At 44.1% G+C, this 18,521-nt stretch overlaps 1 pseudogene; it reads left to right on the top strand.

Annotated features, from left to right (window-relative positions):
* Positions 1-14,584, top strand: part of LOC149248955 (uncharacterized) — a 55,007-nt pseudogene extending 40,423 nt beyond the window's left edge.
* The last annotated feature ends 3,937 nt before the right edge of the window (positions 14,585-18,521 follow it).

The raw sequence follows: 18,521 nt of genomic DNA, 5'->3' as shown, positions 1-18,521 counted from the left end.
GGGAATAGGTATACCTGTGGGAACAAGTATTTAGGAAAATTTGATTCCCATAGGTGAATGTCATCATTCTGGTTTAGGAATTTATCTTTACTCCAGCAGTGGAGTTTCAGTAGATGGCTAGTGGAAATAGTGTCTTTAATTTGAAAATCTCTGTCGGCCAATGGGAGGTGGTCAATATCCAGATGAGGATTTTGCAGGGGTATTACATCAAGAGTTCTTTGGGAAGCCATAATTTGGTTTATTGAATTGAATTACTTTTTCTCTGGATTTAGGAGTAAGGTCAGAAGCTCTGGAATAGTGGGGAGGGTAATTACAGTCTATCGAAAAGGGCTTTTGGATGCAAAAAAAGATTTTCTTTAGTCTAGCAAGGTTTTTTAATTAATTTAATTAATTAACCTTTTGATAATTACTGTGCATTGCTTAGATTAAAGGGTCGTTCCGGTTCTTTCAAGAATACCTAGAAAATGACGATTTGGTGTGCAGATAGGGTTCTGTGGTAGAAGCAGAGGTTTCTGAGGCTTCAATTGTCTATTTGCTGGTTCAACTTGGTGTATGCAGTGCCTTCTAGTTGTAAAAGGTGGTTAAAATGGTTGTGCAAAGGTTCAAGGTTTCAAAATTTCTTAACAGAGTTTTTTTTCAATGAAAATGAGTGAAAAGAGTGAAAGGGGGCTTTTTCGGCTTTTTAACCGACAACGGTTACATTTTGGTGCGAGATTTGGTAAATGAATAGTGGGTAGTTTTCTTTTACGCGGGGAGGCAGTTTTATGCCATATCGCACCGCTTTTGGGTGGAGGGCAGTATTTTTCGCGAGCACGCGATATAACCTGGTGCCACCATGTAGCGAAATAGTGCTTGGCCAAAACCATGAATCTCGCGTGCTTTTGGACCTTTAACTGTCAGATGATGAAACTACATGATATTGATATGTGTCGTTGGATCTAGAGGTGGGAAATTGGAGGGTTATCACGCTGTGAGGTTGCACGAATAGAGTTGGGATGTGGTTGGCAGGGCTCGGGGTTAAATAATATGGCAGGTTTAATACTTTCTAGGGTTTAGTGAGGGTTGGGAAATTATAGTGGGGGTTTAAATATATAAAGGGGGACTTTAGGAAAGAACTTAGGATAAAGGGTTTAGTGGGTTTTTAACGGAAAAAAGGGAAATTAATAAGGGGGGAATGTTGTTGGGCAACGGATCCCCCCACAGCATGTTTTTGGGGCTTAAAGCCCAAATTTTGGTCAACGTAATGTAAAGACCCCATGAGGTACGAGCAAGGAGCACGAAAGTCTAGGTTTAGTCATAGGGTTGTCCGCCCTAAGAATTGTAAAATAATGTAAAGATGTGTCAGCCTACCCATGGTCCGCGGACCATGGGATTGTATAAATAGAGCGAGGCTCTAAGTGTAAAAGTAGTTTTTGAAAAGCAAGTAATGGAGAGATGCAAAGGCATGGTTACAGGATAGAAGAGGATCTGAAGTGTATTGGGTCGTAGTAGTAGGAATAGGCTCTGCAACTAAGTGTACATAGGCCTAATAGAGTCCACAGTTCAGTGCGTGGACCCCTACAACTGAGTGCGCAGGGCAGAGTCAGGTCTGTATTGAACTGAACTTGAAGAGGATTATTAATAAAGATAAGTTTGATTCGGTATATTGTGCATCAATTTCGTGGATCTGTATTTTGATGTTATGTGTTAATTGTATTTATTTATTTATATACGCACACTTGATAAACATTGGTATGAATGATTATGTATGAAAACCTTCTAAGTAATTCGCGAAAAAAACCTAATTAAGGAAGACTTGGGTAATTAACACTGGTCGCGCTGCAGCTAGAGTTGCGCGAAGGACGCAAGGGGCTTGCTGAGGCGCGTAGCCTAGTAGGTGTGAAGGTTGAATTGTGTCCCTATCACCCCATATCGGACATCCCCAGGGTGTGGAAACCTGGTTCTAGCACCATCCCATACTACTTTAGGTGAGACCTCAGTGCGCACTCCGCAAACTGTTGCTGAATGGGCTAGTAGTACTGGGATTAGCTTGGCTAAATAACTTATAAACCTGGGTCAGGCCCCACGCAGCCAACAAGTGGTTCCATTGCCAGAACAGGGATTTTCCTAAGGGATGTCCGATGTCGTGCCACTGGAACCCAACAAAGAAGGAAATTGAAGAGTGGTGGGACAAGAAGATTCACGAGTTCACGACATAGGAAAATAGAACTCCGCAAGTATCTGACAAAAAGTGGCTGGATCGCTACGTGTATACAAAAATCCACGATATTTTCTTTCCATCATTTCCTTCTAAACTGTATGAGTGGATCACAAGGTTAGCTGACAGCCAGGGAAGGTGTAGGCTCGAACAACCGATAGTGTGGACTCCAGAATTAGTGCGCAGACTAGAGGCATCAGAAGATAAGATTGCCTGAGCTGTGGACCATTGGTTTGACTAGATAATAGGGGGATTTATCACTGATTTTACGGTAGATATGACTGTGAGTTACAGTGAAGTAGAATGACGCTTCCTCAAAGGACCGCGAGGTAAGTATATTAATTCTTTAAATACTTGGATTAAGATGCTATTGTGTGAAAAGAGGGTCATGCGAATACATTAATGTTTGGGACAATGCGGAGTGGAAAGATCTACAAAAGCAGCGAAGAATTAGGAAACAGTCCCTTAATTTCACCTTTGTGAGAGAGCAAGGAAGAGCTCGCTAAGGTCTCTCTGAGAAGCGCGGTCAGTTTGATAAGGCAGCGCATTCCGCAGTTACCACCTCCACCCATGCCACCACCTGCTTCACCTCCCTCACCTCCATCTCCACCCACTCCACTTCCACCCCCTCCATGGTTTAGTATGGTGAGTGCGATCAAACTACCAGTATTCAGAGGGGTAGGAAATGAGGATCAGACCAATTCTGGTTCGTGGTAAGAGTAGTATGGGAAGTGCAAGGTGTCACGGATGAAAATATTAAGAAGGATACGTTGCTGAGCGCACTACAGGATCGCACATTGACATGGTATATCAAGCACTCCAACAACCACCCAAACACAGGGATAGCAGAGATCCAGAATGTGTTGAATAGATAATTTAGCTGGCTGAAATCAAAGACAGTCAATCATCGGGTTTAAAGAGATCTGGATGCTTCCAGGTGAGACCCCTTGGGATTTGGACCAAAGACTGAAGAGTACGATCTGCGAGGCCAATATGACTCTAACGGATTGTGAAGTAGGAAATTGTTCCCTCTGCAGACAGAGGCAACCCCTCTAGCCCTAGAGTGGGTCTAGTCATAGCAAAAACAAAACAACAATTGATTTTCTTAAATAGTCATTGTTGGAGGCCTACCTTAAAAATGGTGCTTGATGAAGCTTTCGTTGCGCTGCTCTAGCTCCCGCTTCCTTCTCCTTAATGAGCAATCAACTTGAAACAGCACAAGAGAACAACAGAACACGTAACCGAGAACAACAATGATCTATTTACTTATAAAGTCAAGAAATCATAAGCTATCAAGTAAATTGTGCACAAGATATAGGAAATCATCATTGATTGTATTAAAATGAATCAAGAGAAAAGCTTACAACCAAGTCTTGATGTCGCAAGCCTTCTCGGAGGGTCTGGCCGGTATGTTTCTTCAAGCATTCACTCTCAAGAATGGGTCTCCCAAATAGATGATATCTCTCTCTCACTCACAAGCTCTAATGCAAGGCTAAGGCACTCCACAACCTCTTACCAAACTATCAGCAATTCCACACTTGTCAAACTCACACCAAAGCTATCTAATCTGCTTCAATCCAACTAGCAACCAGTAACTAGGAACTAGCAACCAGCAATTAGGAACTAGTTGATCATAGCAATGGTGAATGTTTTTATAGGAGGAGGAGCCTCCATAAAATGAGGGAGAGGGAGCTTATCCTCAAGGGAGGTTTCATAAAAGGTGGAACTACCATCCCAGAGGAGGAAAGGCGAACCAATCTGACCCAACAACTAGTTCTAGAATCACCTAGAAGGTCAACTATTTGAACTAATTCGCCAAATCTGGATCGTCACAGGTCATAAACTAGGGCTTAACAACAACATCGCAAGGGAGCAATGTGTTCAAACCAATCATTGCAATAAACATCTGGAAGACTTGCGCCGAGCCCTAAAATTTGACCGTCACAGGAAACACGTGTACACTTGTGATGACGTCGCAATGATACAGTTCATGACAGGGAACTGTCGCACTTTTTAAGGGTTTACTTGCGATGATGCAGAAACTTAGGCAAAGAGGGTCAATCTTCAGCATTAGAGAGCACTTGCTTAATCTTCTTGCATGAGTGGGAAGATATGGACATGTTTATCTGATGTATGACACAGCGAAGGGACTAAGATGAGGTCAATGACAAATTACTGTGTAACAGATGCCCCCTAAAGCATGAAGCCCGAGAGAGTGGGAGGGGTGAAATGCTTTACAAAATCATAACCGAACTGGAACACCACCACGAAGAACCTGTAGGCACAAGTACAATTGATATCTCTGATAGTGAAATACATGTAGTCTAGGCATGGGCGCAACCATCCAAAAGACATATGAAACTTGGTCTGTGGTATGGATGCAGCCACCCAGTCGATAAGACCATATAATGATAAAGGTTTGGTCACATCCATCCATGAAGACTCAGGTATGGTCGCAGCCATCCAATCAAAGAGTATTGTATATAATCACAAATCAATCCATGCAACCCGAACATAGGTAATCTTTGTCCGGGGTCTTGAAACCCAAACCAATCATAGTACAAGTTCTAGCATGCAAACAGATGTGCTAAAGTCGAGCATGCTATAAAATCACTTGACTACCGGTCAATGATCGAAACCATTAACAAGTGTGAGAGAGACCACAAATAATGCCAATGGTTCTCAAGGTACTGTTAGTACAATCCACTAAGTGTGAATAAGTGATCTGAAGTCAAACAGTCATGGAATCACTCAATTGAAGACCAATGATGAAATTCTGTCGTCAGGTGTGAAGAACTTGCCATTGAGGCACGCATGCTCCAAGGTACCAAAAGGGATCTCTAGATCAAACTCCTAGATAATGAGTTGGTGTCGACAGGAGGTGATTTGTCAAAGGAGGGCCATAATGTTTCCCCCATCAATGACACGAGGCAAGGAACAAGTGGTAGATGGTGAAACAGAGCATTAGAGGAGGAGGTAGGGTGCGAACTGTAGAAGGAATATACTCTTGAACATATTGGCGACACAACTCTGGAATGCGGCAGCATTTTGGTACAAAGGGATCTGAAGTTAATGGAAGCAACATGGATAAGATGGAATGAGGAAAAATGGCAACCCAAAACCCTGGAAGCCCAATGATGATGTAAGGATATCCCAACCTGACGAGACGCAAAAGTGTCGATGTTCAAGAGTGACTAGCTACCGTGGGTAACCAACGATGATTTCCAAATTTTCCCCCACCATTACTGGTGAGTACCCCAATTATTTTTGAAAAACAAGCTTGAAGGGGATAACATATGCCTGTAATATAAGTTCAACCTTTGGACAAATCCAACCTAGTGATATTTTAACAAGCCCTAGGGAGGAGAAGCTCAAGTCTCGTCGTGGTGATGAGTCCAATGTCGTCAGGGTTTTACGAGTCTGACATAGGTAAAACTCGGAGTCTTTTTCATGTTTAGAGAGTTTGAAAAAGACACGGAAAAGAAAACTCCACGGGGCCTTTTTCGTACATTTGTATCCCTTGAGCCTAAAAAAGTAGAAAACAATACTCGAGAGAACCGCTTGACCATTGTGATCAAGGAGTACTTTTCGTAATTAGTGCTCCCGATCCGAAAACATAAAAAAGTGATCAGAGACACGACATTTCATAACCAAAATCGAACTTGAAATGATGAAAGTCCAGCCATATTTTCGCGTTTGTACGGTCAAAAAAGCACTGAAAGTGGACTGCCTTTTTATTCCATTTAACGAGTTAAAAAGGAAAAAACTCAGCAATATTTTCATTTTTTAACGAGTCAGAAAAGAGCTAAAAGGAGATTCATCCTAGAGGAATGAGCGGTATAAAGGGTAGCAATTGGTTCCAGCAATGGTGGAACTACTCAAAACATATAATGGTCAAGAGGCTAGCTAATAAAACCACTCATCGATGCGGTCCCTAAAGAAAGGAAAAACAACCAAGTGAAATCATATGATCAGCATAAGAGATGGTGTCGATGGAATGAAACAACCAAGGCTCATCTAGCAAAATTTAGTAGATAAAAACGACAATCACGAGATGTAAATCGGGTATGGGCTCATTTTTACACAAGCTTGAACCATGGAGAACTCTGCTTGGATTCGGTTTCATGTTTACATAAGATTGAAACAAAAAACTATGCTTGTTATAAGTTCGCATGCCCCCAGCATAATGACGCAAATCGAGGTGCATGCCCCCCAAGCTTCATTGCATTCAACGAGGTAGATGGAATGAAGGTTCACTTTCAAGATCTTGGAAAGAGTCGACTTGGATTTTACGAGATCTAAATCAAAGACTCGAGTTGGAAAAGGGAGTTGTTTCATTTTTTAATGAGGTTGACATAGTAAAGAACTATCCTCATAACCCTTGTTTCATTTTTTAACGAGTTTGACACAAGAGCAAAATATCCTCGAAACTCATGTTCATAGGCCGTATGAAAACATGGCTCCCAAGAGATCTTCAGTAGATGGAAGAAGCACGCTCCTTGAGGAACTCATGTCATGAGACACCAATGACAAATCAGGTTCCAATGCCCCCAGTACATGATGTACGAGACCATCTGCATGATCATTAGTAGAGGTAGAGACGGAATGGGTAGCCACATAATTGAGTTGTGGCAAGGAAGGTACTGTTTGCAGATAAGAACCAATGGGGGATGATGGTGGTACAGGAGGCACCGAGTGACTAAAGAATGATAATTGATCTATGGTCACCATTCTTCCATCGTGCGGAAAATAGACCAAACAGAAATGTGAAGAAACAAGAGCACCCATGGCATAAATATAGTCACGGCCAAGGAGAAGACTGAAATCTAAAGCACCTTGGATAACCATCGTGTCGATATAGACGGTTTTGACTCCCAAAGTCATAGGAAGCTTTGGAAGGATCCCAAAAGGTTGACAAGTTCCTCTGTCAAATGCTAATAGATTCTTTGTAATGGGCACAAGCTGTGGGGAGCCCAAAGCTTGCCAAGTAGTGGAATGCATTAGACTGACAGACGCGCCTTCATCCAAGAGAGTGCCAGGTGCTGCCTTATCATAGGCGTGTACAGTAATCTGGAAAGGCACATCGGATGGTAGGCGGAATGTGGTCAAATGGCTCCAGTCAAAAGAAACAACTGAACTACTTAGCGGGGGTATCGTATGATTGCCCCCCTACTCTACAGGAACCAAAGAAGGATGCTCTTGATCAATAGGAATAGGAGGGTAATTCTCGGACTTAGGAGAATCTGATGAGATGAGAGGAAAATGATTAGTATAATCATGATTTTCTTTGGGAATAGAGTGGACCACTGGTGGTGAATCCAAGTCGACACTCGTTCCGACCAATGGTTGGTCAGGAATAGGCTGAGCACGGCTAGGTTTGGGAAGAGAAGGGTGGACAAGAGAACAATCTAAGTTAATATCATTGTCAACTGGGAGAGGGTCTGAAGAGAGCCTCTGATAACCAATGGAAAGTGGAGGCGAAGAAGCTGTAAGACCTTACAAAACGGAGGAAGCTTTATCCACAAGAGGACAAACGTGAAGGGGATGATTGCCTTCACATAACCTACAAGGCAATCAAATCTTCCCTTTCTTCGTACCATCGCCAGTTGAGGATTTAATATCATCACAAGGTTCAGAGGATGATAAGGGAAAAGCCAGATCATGAGACAACACTTCTAAGATCCTAGGAATGCCAGGACAATCACAAAGAAGATGGTCACCCTTGCACAATTTACAAGGAAACTTAACCTTCCGCGGAGGAGCAAAAGGTGTTCCGACTTGAGATGTACTCGGAGCAATAGTTGCATGGGTGGCCTCGTGCTTATCAGACTTCTTCTTCTTCTTCATCTTCTTCTTCTTCTTCTTAGTCTCCTGGTTACTAGATGTGGAACTTTCACCAGGCGAAGTAGGAGATGAAGATGAAGAAACAGGGGAAGAAGGCACAGGATCAACCTTGGAATCATCGTGTCATGATTCAAACGAAGGAGACGGTGGAATAAGAGTCATGACACTCGGGACCATCGAGGTTGAAAACAACCAAATGGGCAAACTGATGGTTAACCCAGGCAAAGACAATGTTGCCATGTATGGAGCATCGACATTTCCAAAATAAGGAAATGGACCAGGGTTCCCATCTGGGGGAAGACCTTGGCTAGTAGACTCGGGGAATGTTTCCATCAGGAACGAGCCTGAAAAACACTCATACTGTAACCAAGAACTTGAATTGTTACCAGGAATATTTCATGGGCAGTAAATTTTATGACACAGGAACAAAACTTGACCTTTTCATGTTTCAAGAGTCGAGAAAAGGATGAAAAGGTGACTCTATTGGTTTCAAGGTTTAATGAGCCTGAAAGGACAAGTGCTCAGATGATCCTTTCCTTTTAGGGAGTTGAAAAGGAATGAAAGTGACTACTCTGGAGAACTAGGCAAAAGGTTAACTAGACAAACCACAAAACTGCATATACACCTTCGTGATCAAAAGAGAAATGACCAAGGACTTCCCATACGGTAGTCAATCTTCCTGAATGCTATGTTCAGTGCATTACGTCTCGTAAGGCAGTAGACACGACTTCCTATGGACGTAGGATGATAACCTAGTGGGGTCTGTGAAAAAAGAGATTCTAGGTTTGATCCCCAGTGGAGTCACCAACTTGTGAAGTAGGAAAGTGTTCCCTCTGCGGACAGAGGCAACCCCTCTAGCCCCAGAGTGGGTTTAGTCACAGCAAAAACAAAACAACAATCGATTTCCTTAAATATTCATTGTTGGAGGCCTACCTCAAAACTGGTGCTTGATGAAGCTTTCTTTGCACCACTCCAGCTACTGTTTCCTTCTCCTTAATGAGTAATCAACCTGAAACAGCACAAGGGAACAACACAACATGTAACCGAGAACAACAATGATCTATTTACTTATAAAGTAAAGAAATCATAAGCTATCAAGTAAATTGTGCACAAGATATAGGAAATAATCATTGATTGTATTAAAATGAATCAAGAGCAAAGCTTACAACCAAGTCTTGACGTTGTAAGCCTTCTCGAAGGGTCCGGCCGGTATGTTTCTTCAAGCATTCACTGTCAAGAATGGGACTCTCAAATAGCTGATATCTCTCTCTCACTCACAAGCTCTAATGCAAGGCTAAGGCACTCCACAACCTCTTACCAAACTATCAGCAAGTCTACACTTGTCAAACTCACACCAAAGCTATCTAATCTGCTTCAATCTAAATAGCAACCAGTAACTAGGAACTAGCAACCAACAACTAGGAACTAGCTGAACATAGCAATGATGAATGTTTTTATAGGAGGAGGAGCCTCCATAAAGTGAGAGAGAGGGAGCTTATCCTCAAGGGAGGTTTCATAAAAGGTGGAACTACCATCCCAGAGGAGGAAAGGCGAACCAATCTGACCCAACAACCAGTTCTAGAATCACCCAGAAGGCCGACTGTTTGAACTAATTCGCCAAATCTAGATCGTTGCAGGTCATAAACTAGGGCTTAGCGATGACATCGCAAGGGAGAAATGCATTCGGACCAATCGTCGCAATAAACATCTGGAATACTTGCATCGAGCCCTAAAATTCAACCATCGTAGGGAACACGTGTACACCTGCGACAATGTCACAATGATACAGTTCATGATAGGGAACTATCGCACTTTTTAAGGGTTTACTTGCGACAATGTAGAAACTTAGGCAAAGAGGGTCAATCTTCAACATTAGAGAGCACTTTCTTAATCTTCTTGCATGAGTTGGAAGATATGGACATGTTTATCTGATGTATGACATAGCGGAGGACTAAGATAAGGTCAGTGACAAATTACTATGTAACAAGCACTCCAACGACCACCCAAACGCAGGGATAACAAAGATCCAGAATGCGTTGAATAGAGAATTTAGCCAGCTGAAATCAGAGACACAGTCAATCATCGAGTTTAAAGAGATCCAGATTCTTCCAGGCGAGACCCCTTGGGATCTGGACCAAAGAATGAAGAGTACGATCTGTGAGGCCAATATGATGCTAACGGATTCACAACATCGTGCATGGTTTGTGGCATCTCTAACATTGTGCTTGAGGATGGCACTGTCACAACAGAAACTTTCCATCCAGGCCAAAGCATTGGAAATGGCGATGAGGTTACATGAGACCCCGATACAAGACCCTGGGTTGGGAGTTCAACAAATCCATGCACAACTATAGAATCTATGCTTGGAAATGCAAAGTTTGAAGTAAGATAGGGCACCGCAGCCAGAGGTGCTCGAGGAAGTATGGTGCATAAAATGCAAAGGCCAGGGCCATGACAAGGATCACTGTACAATGTTCGCAAACTACTTGGCAGAAGGGGGGCTAGTTCCATTGAGGGTAGAGGCATAGACAGGGCTGAGTATGACACCCGCATTATGGTGCGCGATTTGTGAGATAGGAGGAAAAAACATGATGGATAATTGCCATTTATTGCAAAAGTATACACAGAATCCCCAACAGTTGTTTTGTAATTTCTGCAGGTCGATAGGTCATGATGAGCATACTTGTCATAGCTATGAGTTAATGATGGATCGGACCCCAGCCTAGAGGATGTAGACAGAAACGTGAGCCCTTGACCCAGCTGTGGGGATGGTGCATGCTGGATTTCAGGGACGAGGTCGAGGATGAGGAGGAATGAGACCAGGGAGGGGTGGCTGACAATTAATTTGTTACAATTGTGGAGGACCAAGGCACTATGTGCATGATTGTACTAACCTGACCAGGATATCCTGTTCATATTGTGCTCAGTTTGATCATGAAACAATAGATTATCCTACGTTGATCACACAGATGAGCGAAAAAGGGGTATTCCAACCTCCTACGACTTAAAATATACAAATGATGAGGTCTAAATCATGCGAAGAAGACCCAAATGTGAACATGATGCTCAGAAGTGGTATGACCACAGGGGAGGATAAGGGGAAGAAGCCCAAGGAAGATACATGGGTTCGCAAGGCTCCTACAAATGAACCTAAGTTTGACTTAGAACGTGCAAGGGAGATGTTCATGGAAGCTAAGAAGAGCATTGCGGAGGCCTCCACTTTAGGTAATAAGGATCAACCAGAGCCAGGAATGGATCCTTCAATGCTCACTACCTCTGTGGAGACATGCATGAAACTGCTGCGTGACAACAAGGCAGTTAAGGGAATACCGGAGCTGATCACTAGGTGCGCAGAGTCAGGAGAACCGCACATAGTCTAGAAATTATGAAAGCATGCATTGCGCACTGGGAGGGAAATGAGATTGACTGTGCAGATTGGTGAGTATGAAATGGATTCGGTAATCCTAGATCTGGGTTCGGATGTGAATGTGTTACCGAAGCAAACATGGGAATGCATGGGCAGGTCCACTTTACAGTGGTCCCCTATTCAACTACGAATGGAAAACCAACAGAAGATTTTGCCCATGGGGAGGTTGCAAGGGGTAACAGTTGATATTGAAGGTGTGAGCACAAAGACAGATTTTGAAGTGATAGAGGTTTTTGATCACATCAATCCCTATCCTGCGCTGTCAGGAATAGACTGGGCCACTGATATGAACAGAGTCATCAATCTAAAGAAGTGCAAAATGATCTTCGAGAAAAAGTCACTATGCGTAGTAGTCCCACTGGACCCAGCCGAAGGAGCACACTACACTGAACCAGTGCACAACGATGAAAGCGATGATGAGATGGATTGTATTTACAAGATAACTGCACGAGACCATGATCAGGTGAATCTGACTGCAAATGGGAGAATCTCGTGGGAGTGCGAAAGATCCTACACTTTGGATTCAGACGAAGAAGTAGAACGATGGTAGAATCAGTTGCACGAAGTTACAATGGTGAATTGCAACATGATGGTTAGATCACTGCATTGTGTGACAACAGAGGCAAGGGAACTGTTGACATATGATGGATTGATAGCAGTGGATAAATTCATGGGCAAATTTGAAGACACAGTACCTGAACAACAATGGTTTGATGTGTTGAAGTTGGTGCTGCACATAACACCTACATGCTAGTGGGGTACACATCAAGGAAATTTTGAGGATTGGCACAGATGCAGAAGGATGATGCACCTACGGTTTGAAAGCCCCTAGCCTTGAATGAGAGTTGGGAAACCAATACAAAGTAGCTTGCGTGCCCACCTGTGTCGATGGGTACAGACGTGTGCTATGCAGTCTACACGAACACATCCCAAACTAAGGATAGAAAATCAGAATAGGACGCAGCCACAGGAAAAGCGATGTGCACCACAAACATTCCATGTAGAAGCATTCAAGAGGGTATGTGAAATCCTGAATAGGGTTTACCAGGCGAGACGAACTGATTGGGACCTGTGCATACCAGTGGTTTGATGGGCCTTTAGGGCCATGTACAAAAACCTAAGCGCAGAGACGATCCTGAAGCTGACGAGAAAAGTCGAGGCCATAGTTTTGGAAGGAAGGGATCCTCACGTAGTAGCTACCATAGTTGGGACAGTATGCAAGGACCAGGACAAAGGAATTATGTAGTTGTGTGAGGACAAACATATGCAGATTCAGAAAGCCATTCAGCGGGGGAACGGTAAGGTTCACGAACTCAAAGATCAGGTACGACTAAGGAAGAAAATCATGTTAATGGATGGAGAAAGCAAAGAACTGGAAAACGACATCGTGCAAGCCTGCCGTGTTGATAAACTAAGAATGCCAGGACAAGATATGGGTAGCCATACTACTGTGTTAGAAGATCTCTACCAAGAATTTGTGGCTCTGCTACCATGGCTGCGGCCACACCTTACCAGACAAAGTAACCAGGGGAGTGCACGCATAACGAAGAACGCGTGGTGCTAACTATCGCAAGGGTAATTGAGGAGTGCCCACAGACTGGGCTGGAAGTTAAATTGAAGCTTTACACAGGTGGTGCGACCACCTCACTATGTGTAGGAAGCACAGACTTAGCATTCCAAGTAGTTGAAAGAGAGTGCAGGACTATAAAAGAGTCTATATGGGAGCTGCACGATAAGGAGGTTGCATGCAGGATCAATATGTCATAGGGGTCATGACCGCGCATAGGGGGTTGCGCTGCCATGCGGGTAGGCTGGGAAGTGACTATTGGTGTCACTGTTCATGACAAGATGTCCAATTTAAGGCAACGAGGAGTGAGCGGCAAGCAATTAAGACATGAAGTCAGAACTAGATGTAGGACGATCTGCCGCCAATCTCGCATTAATGAGTTGAATGAGGGGGGAACAGTCAAATTTTCAAAAAGGTCTATAAATCACCAGGGGCTATCCACCGAACAACCCTTGGCATTTTGAGAATTCAGTTGTTGTGTTATCCATTGGGTATGGACCATACAAATTTGGAGGCTTTGAGAGAAAGTTCAATGTTTGAGACCTTGCCAAAGGAGACGCAGGACTTCCTGAAAAGAATGATGTCAACACCAAAGGGAGCCGCATAGAACCCTACACAGCTAGTGGGGGATGCACCGGAAATTCCTAAATGGCCCCAGATGCCGAGGCCCAAAAACAATCCACGGGCAGAAGGACCAATCCGTATGTCTCTGTGAAATCCATTGTTTGGTAAATTGTCTATGGTAGACAAGGGCAAGACTGTTAATCTTGAGATAGATGACGAGGAGGAGGATCTCCAGGCATTTGTAGAAGATACCAAGGTGGATGAAGAAATGGAGGAAGACATTCAGCCAGTGCACGCTGCAGCAAAATTGCCCAAGTATGTCCCTCCGTGGAAAGGGAGAGTAAACGTACCCAAATATTTGGATGTCCTTAAGAGAGCACTCCAAACCCCGCTCCTCCTAGATGGAATTATGTTTGAAGGATCGGTTCTGGGCCGCGTGCCCACAATGAAATTTCAAGATTGGGACCTCATGGACAACAAGAAGTTCCCACATATGGAGACTAGCCAACTCATGAAACAAAGCCAGGAGGGGTCAGTTACAACGCTAGAGCCATGGAAATGGCTGTGTGGTGTGGAGGAGGCCGCGCTACTCCACCTACTATGGATTCCACACTTTCACCAAGCACCATTCACGATATTTGTCATGAGGCAACTGCTTTGCCTAGTGCATGATGGGTACTTGTGGTTGGAGGAGCCTATTCATATCACGACAGAGCTTATTCACAGGATTTCTTGGCTTCCCTATACGGGAAGAGACCCCATGGAAATAGCTGGCAATAGTGGAGATTTGGCGCTCGCAGAGGCCATGAAGAAGAAATACAAGTTGGGTAAGAAAGAGAGAGGCTACATAATTAATAGCATTCAAGAAAAAGGGGTGCACATAGCCACCCAGTTGCTGGCTGGGAAGGTGATGAGAAAATGTCGTGGCAACGAGGTACCAGTGATGGTCATCGTGCTGGTCGAACAATGCGCAGACGGGGTATAGTTCAAGTGGGCATAGTTCCTCTGCGAAGAGTTTCTGATGAACTACAAGGAGTCCTAGGAGCAGGGTAAGACCTTCCACTATGCGTGGTTGCTCTTATCCATCTTGTTGATTGCAGGGGAATTGCCTGAGGACAGTCAGTTTCCTCCTCTTGAACAAGACTTGCCGGAGTTGGAAAAAGACGCGTCACTCTGAGCAACAAAGGATGCCATGTGAGTCCACGAGACCAAGATCTTCTGGATACTCATGGAGGCAAGCGTCTGGATGTGGATCAATAACAGGCCGTGCTTATCCCCCATGGTGTACGATAGTTTGTGGAGCTTTGTAGACTTTAAGGCAGATATGCACAATGTGTATATCAAGGTGCGGAAGGATCTAGAGCAGAACTGGACCAAACTCCCTTTCATCGTGATTGATGACGTTGTTTTCGCTGTGCTCGACTCATGGCCACCCGAGTGGTGTGCCCCAGATCTAGCAGTATGCAATCAGATAATGATACAAAAACAAAAGGATGCCGCCAAGCTGCTGGCATAGTAGAAGCACAATGAGCAGTTCACCGAGGAGGTAAGGGTTTCCCGCGAGGCAGCGAAGGCCACTGCAGAATAAACCAAGGCCACTGAAAAAGCAACAGCAGCACTGGCCACCAAGGCCACCATGACACAGGAGGAAAGAGGCCCGGGCCTAACCAGAAGACAAGGGACAGACGACACGGCGGAAGGCGCGGACCCATGCACAACACCTGCACAATTGAAATGACCACGTGGTACAGAACGAATGGGGCCATGAAAGAAGACAAAGGCTTCCAAAATGGATGGTGAACCCATTACTCTAATAGAGGGTGACCTATACGACATCGACAACACAGTTCGCGAGGTCACCAGGGAAGTTCTCTAGTAAGAAATGACGGAGCAGCAGAATGTGTTAGGGGCCCACAGGGTGCAACTGCAGGAACTTCAGGTGTGGCCCCCAGAAGAAGGAACGATAGCTGCCTACTCTGCCACGGGTACATCGACAACAGAGCAGTTGTTGCAAGCCAAAGTGGCTAACATCGTCATACTGCCAAAAGGAGCACTGACAGTAGACAACATTGAGGACAGAGCCGTGGTGGGCCAGATCAAGGGACTTGGCCTAAACTTGGCCGCTCTTCCGCAGGATATATTATACCAGCTGCAAGACGGAGCGATAGCAGAACTCCGCACTAAGGAAGGGCACGCAGAGAAAATTCGCAGTGAACAACGAATCAACATCGAGCAGCTTAGCCTACAATGCGATGAAGCATTGGAATAGAATCAGCAGTTGTAACAGATAGTAAAGGAAGCATGTTGCGCACCCTAGAGCTAGAAATTGCGGCAAACCTACTAATAGGAGTGCGGATTCACAAATTGGCTAGTGGATTCCATGAGGAAAAGGAGGAGGCAACACGGATCCAGCTGGACCTCAACCTTCAGATTATTGAACTGCAATTAAAGGTTCAATCATCCACGCCCTCGAAAGTTCAGGAACAGCATGCTGAAGCTATCCAAAAGGGGCTGGAGGAAATAGGATAGGCAGTGTAGGCATGTACAATGATGTTGGAAGAATCCTTCACAGTCCTCACTTCCCTACAGGAGGACCCCACCATACAGCACTTGGAAACAGAGGCACAGGAGCTTCAAATGCAATATGATAGTGTGTGTGGGATAGCGTAAACAGTGGTCCTAACCTAGCAGCTCACAAAGCTACAATAGGTGAAGGCATTGAAGGAGCAAGTGGATGTCGCGCACCAAAAAGAGGCACTCCTTAAAGCACGCATCTAGCCTTGGATTGATGAGGCCTTCCTCATCATGGTTGACATCGAAGGAAAAATCGTATAGATGAAAGCAATGAATGCTTTAAGACAGGGATTTGACCCTGACAGTGATCATTCATCCAAGCGAGTAGAGCAGATCTAGCAGACGGCAGAGTAATGCACTGTGGACCTTCGTGCAACCCAGACATAGTTGGAAGGGCTTCGTGCCAAGATCACCGCACAGTGACTCGAGACGAGTCACGATGATTGTGTTGGGGGCCTGTTGGGCAACGAACCCCCCAAAACATGTTTTTGGGGCTTAAAGCCCAAATTTTGGTCAAGGTAATGTAAAGACCCCGTGAATTATGAGAGTGGAGCGCAAAAGTCTAGGATGAGTCATAGGGTTTTCCACCCTAAGAATTTTAAAATAATGTAAAGATGTGTCAGCCTACCCATGGTCCACAGACCATGGGCTTGTATAAATAGAGTGAGGCTCTAAGTGTAAAAGTAGTTTTTGAAAAGCAAGTGATAGAGAGATGTGAATGCACGATTAGAGGATAGAAGTGGATCTGAAGTGTATTGGGTCATAGGAGTAGGAAGAGGCTCTGCAGCTAAGTGCGCAGAGGCCTAGTAGAGTCTGCAGTTGAGTGCATGGACCCTTGCAGCTGAGTGCGCAGGGCGGAGATGGGTCTATATTGAGCTGAACTTGCAAAGGATTATTAATAAAGATAAGTTTGATTCAGTATATTGTCCATCTATTTTGTGGATCTGTATTTTTATGTTATGGATTAATTATATCTATTTATTTATATGCACGCACTCGATAAACATTGGTATGAATTCTTATGTATGAAAAACTTCTAAGTAATTTGCAAATAGAACCTAATTAAGGAAGACTTGGGTAATTAACACTAGTCGCGCTGTGGCTACAGCGGCACGAAGGACGCAAGGGGCTTGCTGAGGCGCATAGCCTAGTGGGTATGAAGGTTCAATCTTGTCCCTACAGCGCCATATCAGACATCTCGAGGTTGTGGAAACCTAGTTCTAGCACCCTCCCATACTACTTCGGGTGAGACCTGAGTCCGCGCTCCACGGACTGTTGCCAAAAGGGCTAGTAGTACCAGGATTTGCTTGGCTATATCACTTTTGAACCTGGGTCAGGCCCCACGCAGCCAACAAATGTATTATTTGTGATGGGAATGGGTTTCACACTAGGGAAAGGGGCTTTTACAAGGGAAATGAAGAGGGAAGGGGTGCTTTGGAACCATGAAGGGGATAACATTAGGGGATGAAAAGTAATGAAGGGATAATAAGGGGACATTAATAAACTAAATATGTGGGGGTGTAGTGAAATGAGGGGAAATTAGTAAATAAGCTTTAGTGAATGTCCTTTCTCTTTGAAAATTCCTCCTGCACATGAAACATAAGATTAAGCATGATGAAGGTGCTTTTGACCTAGCAACCTTGTGTGTTGGAAATAATACTGAGAGGGGGGGGGGGTGAATCAGTATTATCACATCAATAAAACTTTTTCATTTTCATATTCAGATTCATATATGCTACTTCCACAACTTCTTATGATTCAGTTAGTTGATCCTTAATGAGTGCATTAGAACATTATCAGCCATATTAACAGTAAAGAGGTGCAGTAAAATAGAACAGATCATCACACATAAGCCACACACATGAACACCATGATATAAGGTGGAAACCCAATGTGGGAGAAAACCACCTGCTGCAAGTCATCTCAATATTCTTCTTAATAAGAAAATCCTTTTAAAATATTTCTGTACTGGTGCAGTCTTATACCAGTACGCAGGCTTCTACCTGCAGAGAGCTACAACCCTCTCTCGTTCTCCAGTCTTTCCTGGAAGGGAGCTACAACCCCCATAGTTCTTGTACTAGCCGATCCATTTACTAGTACGCAGGCTGCTACCTGCTACAATGCTCCAAAGTTTTCAACTGCTACTGGAAAGGAGCTGCCACCCCCTTAGCTCTTGTACTAGCTAAGATACTAGTACGTAGGCGCCGGACTACAATCTTCTCTCCTCCAAGTACCATGTTTCATACATTTTCATACTGGATACTCTTGAAGCACAACACATAATCTGAAAGGCCACGTTTCATCCAATTTTCATACTGGACCCATTAATATCATTGAAGCACATAATC

The sequence above is a fragment of the Pinus tabuliformis genome, chromosome 7 (genome assembly GCF_031772625.1).
Source record: "Pinus tabuliformis cultivar Carrire ecotype Pingquan chromosome 7, CPIR1, whole genome shotgun sequence".
Classification (NCBI taxonomy): domain Eukaryota; kingdom Viridiplantae; phylum Streptophyta; class Pinopsida; order Pinales; family Pinaceae; genus Pinus; species Pinus tabuliformis.
This window is presented reverse-complemented; position numbering and strand designations above follow the sequence as displayed.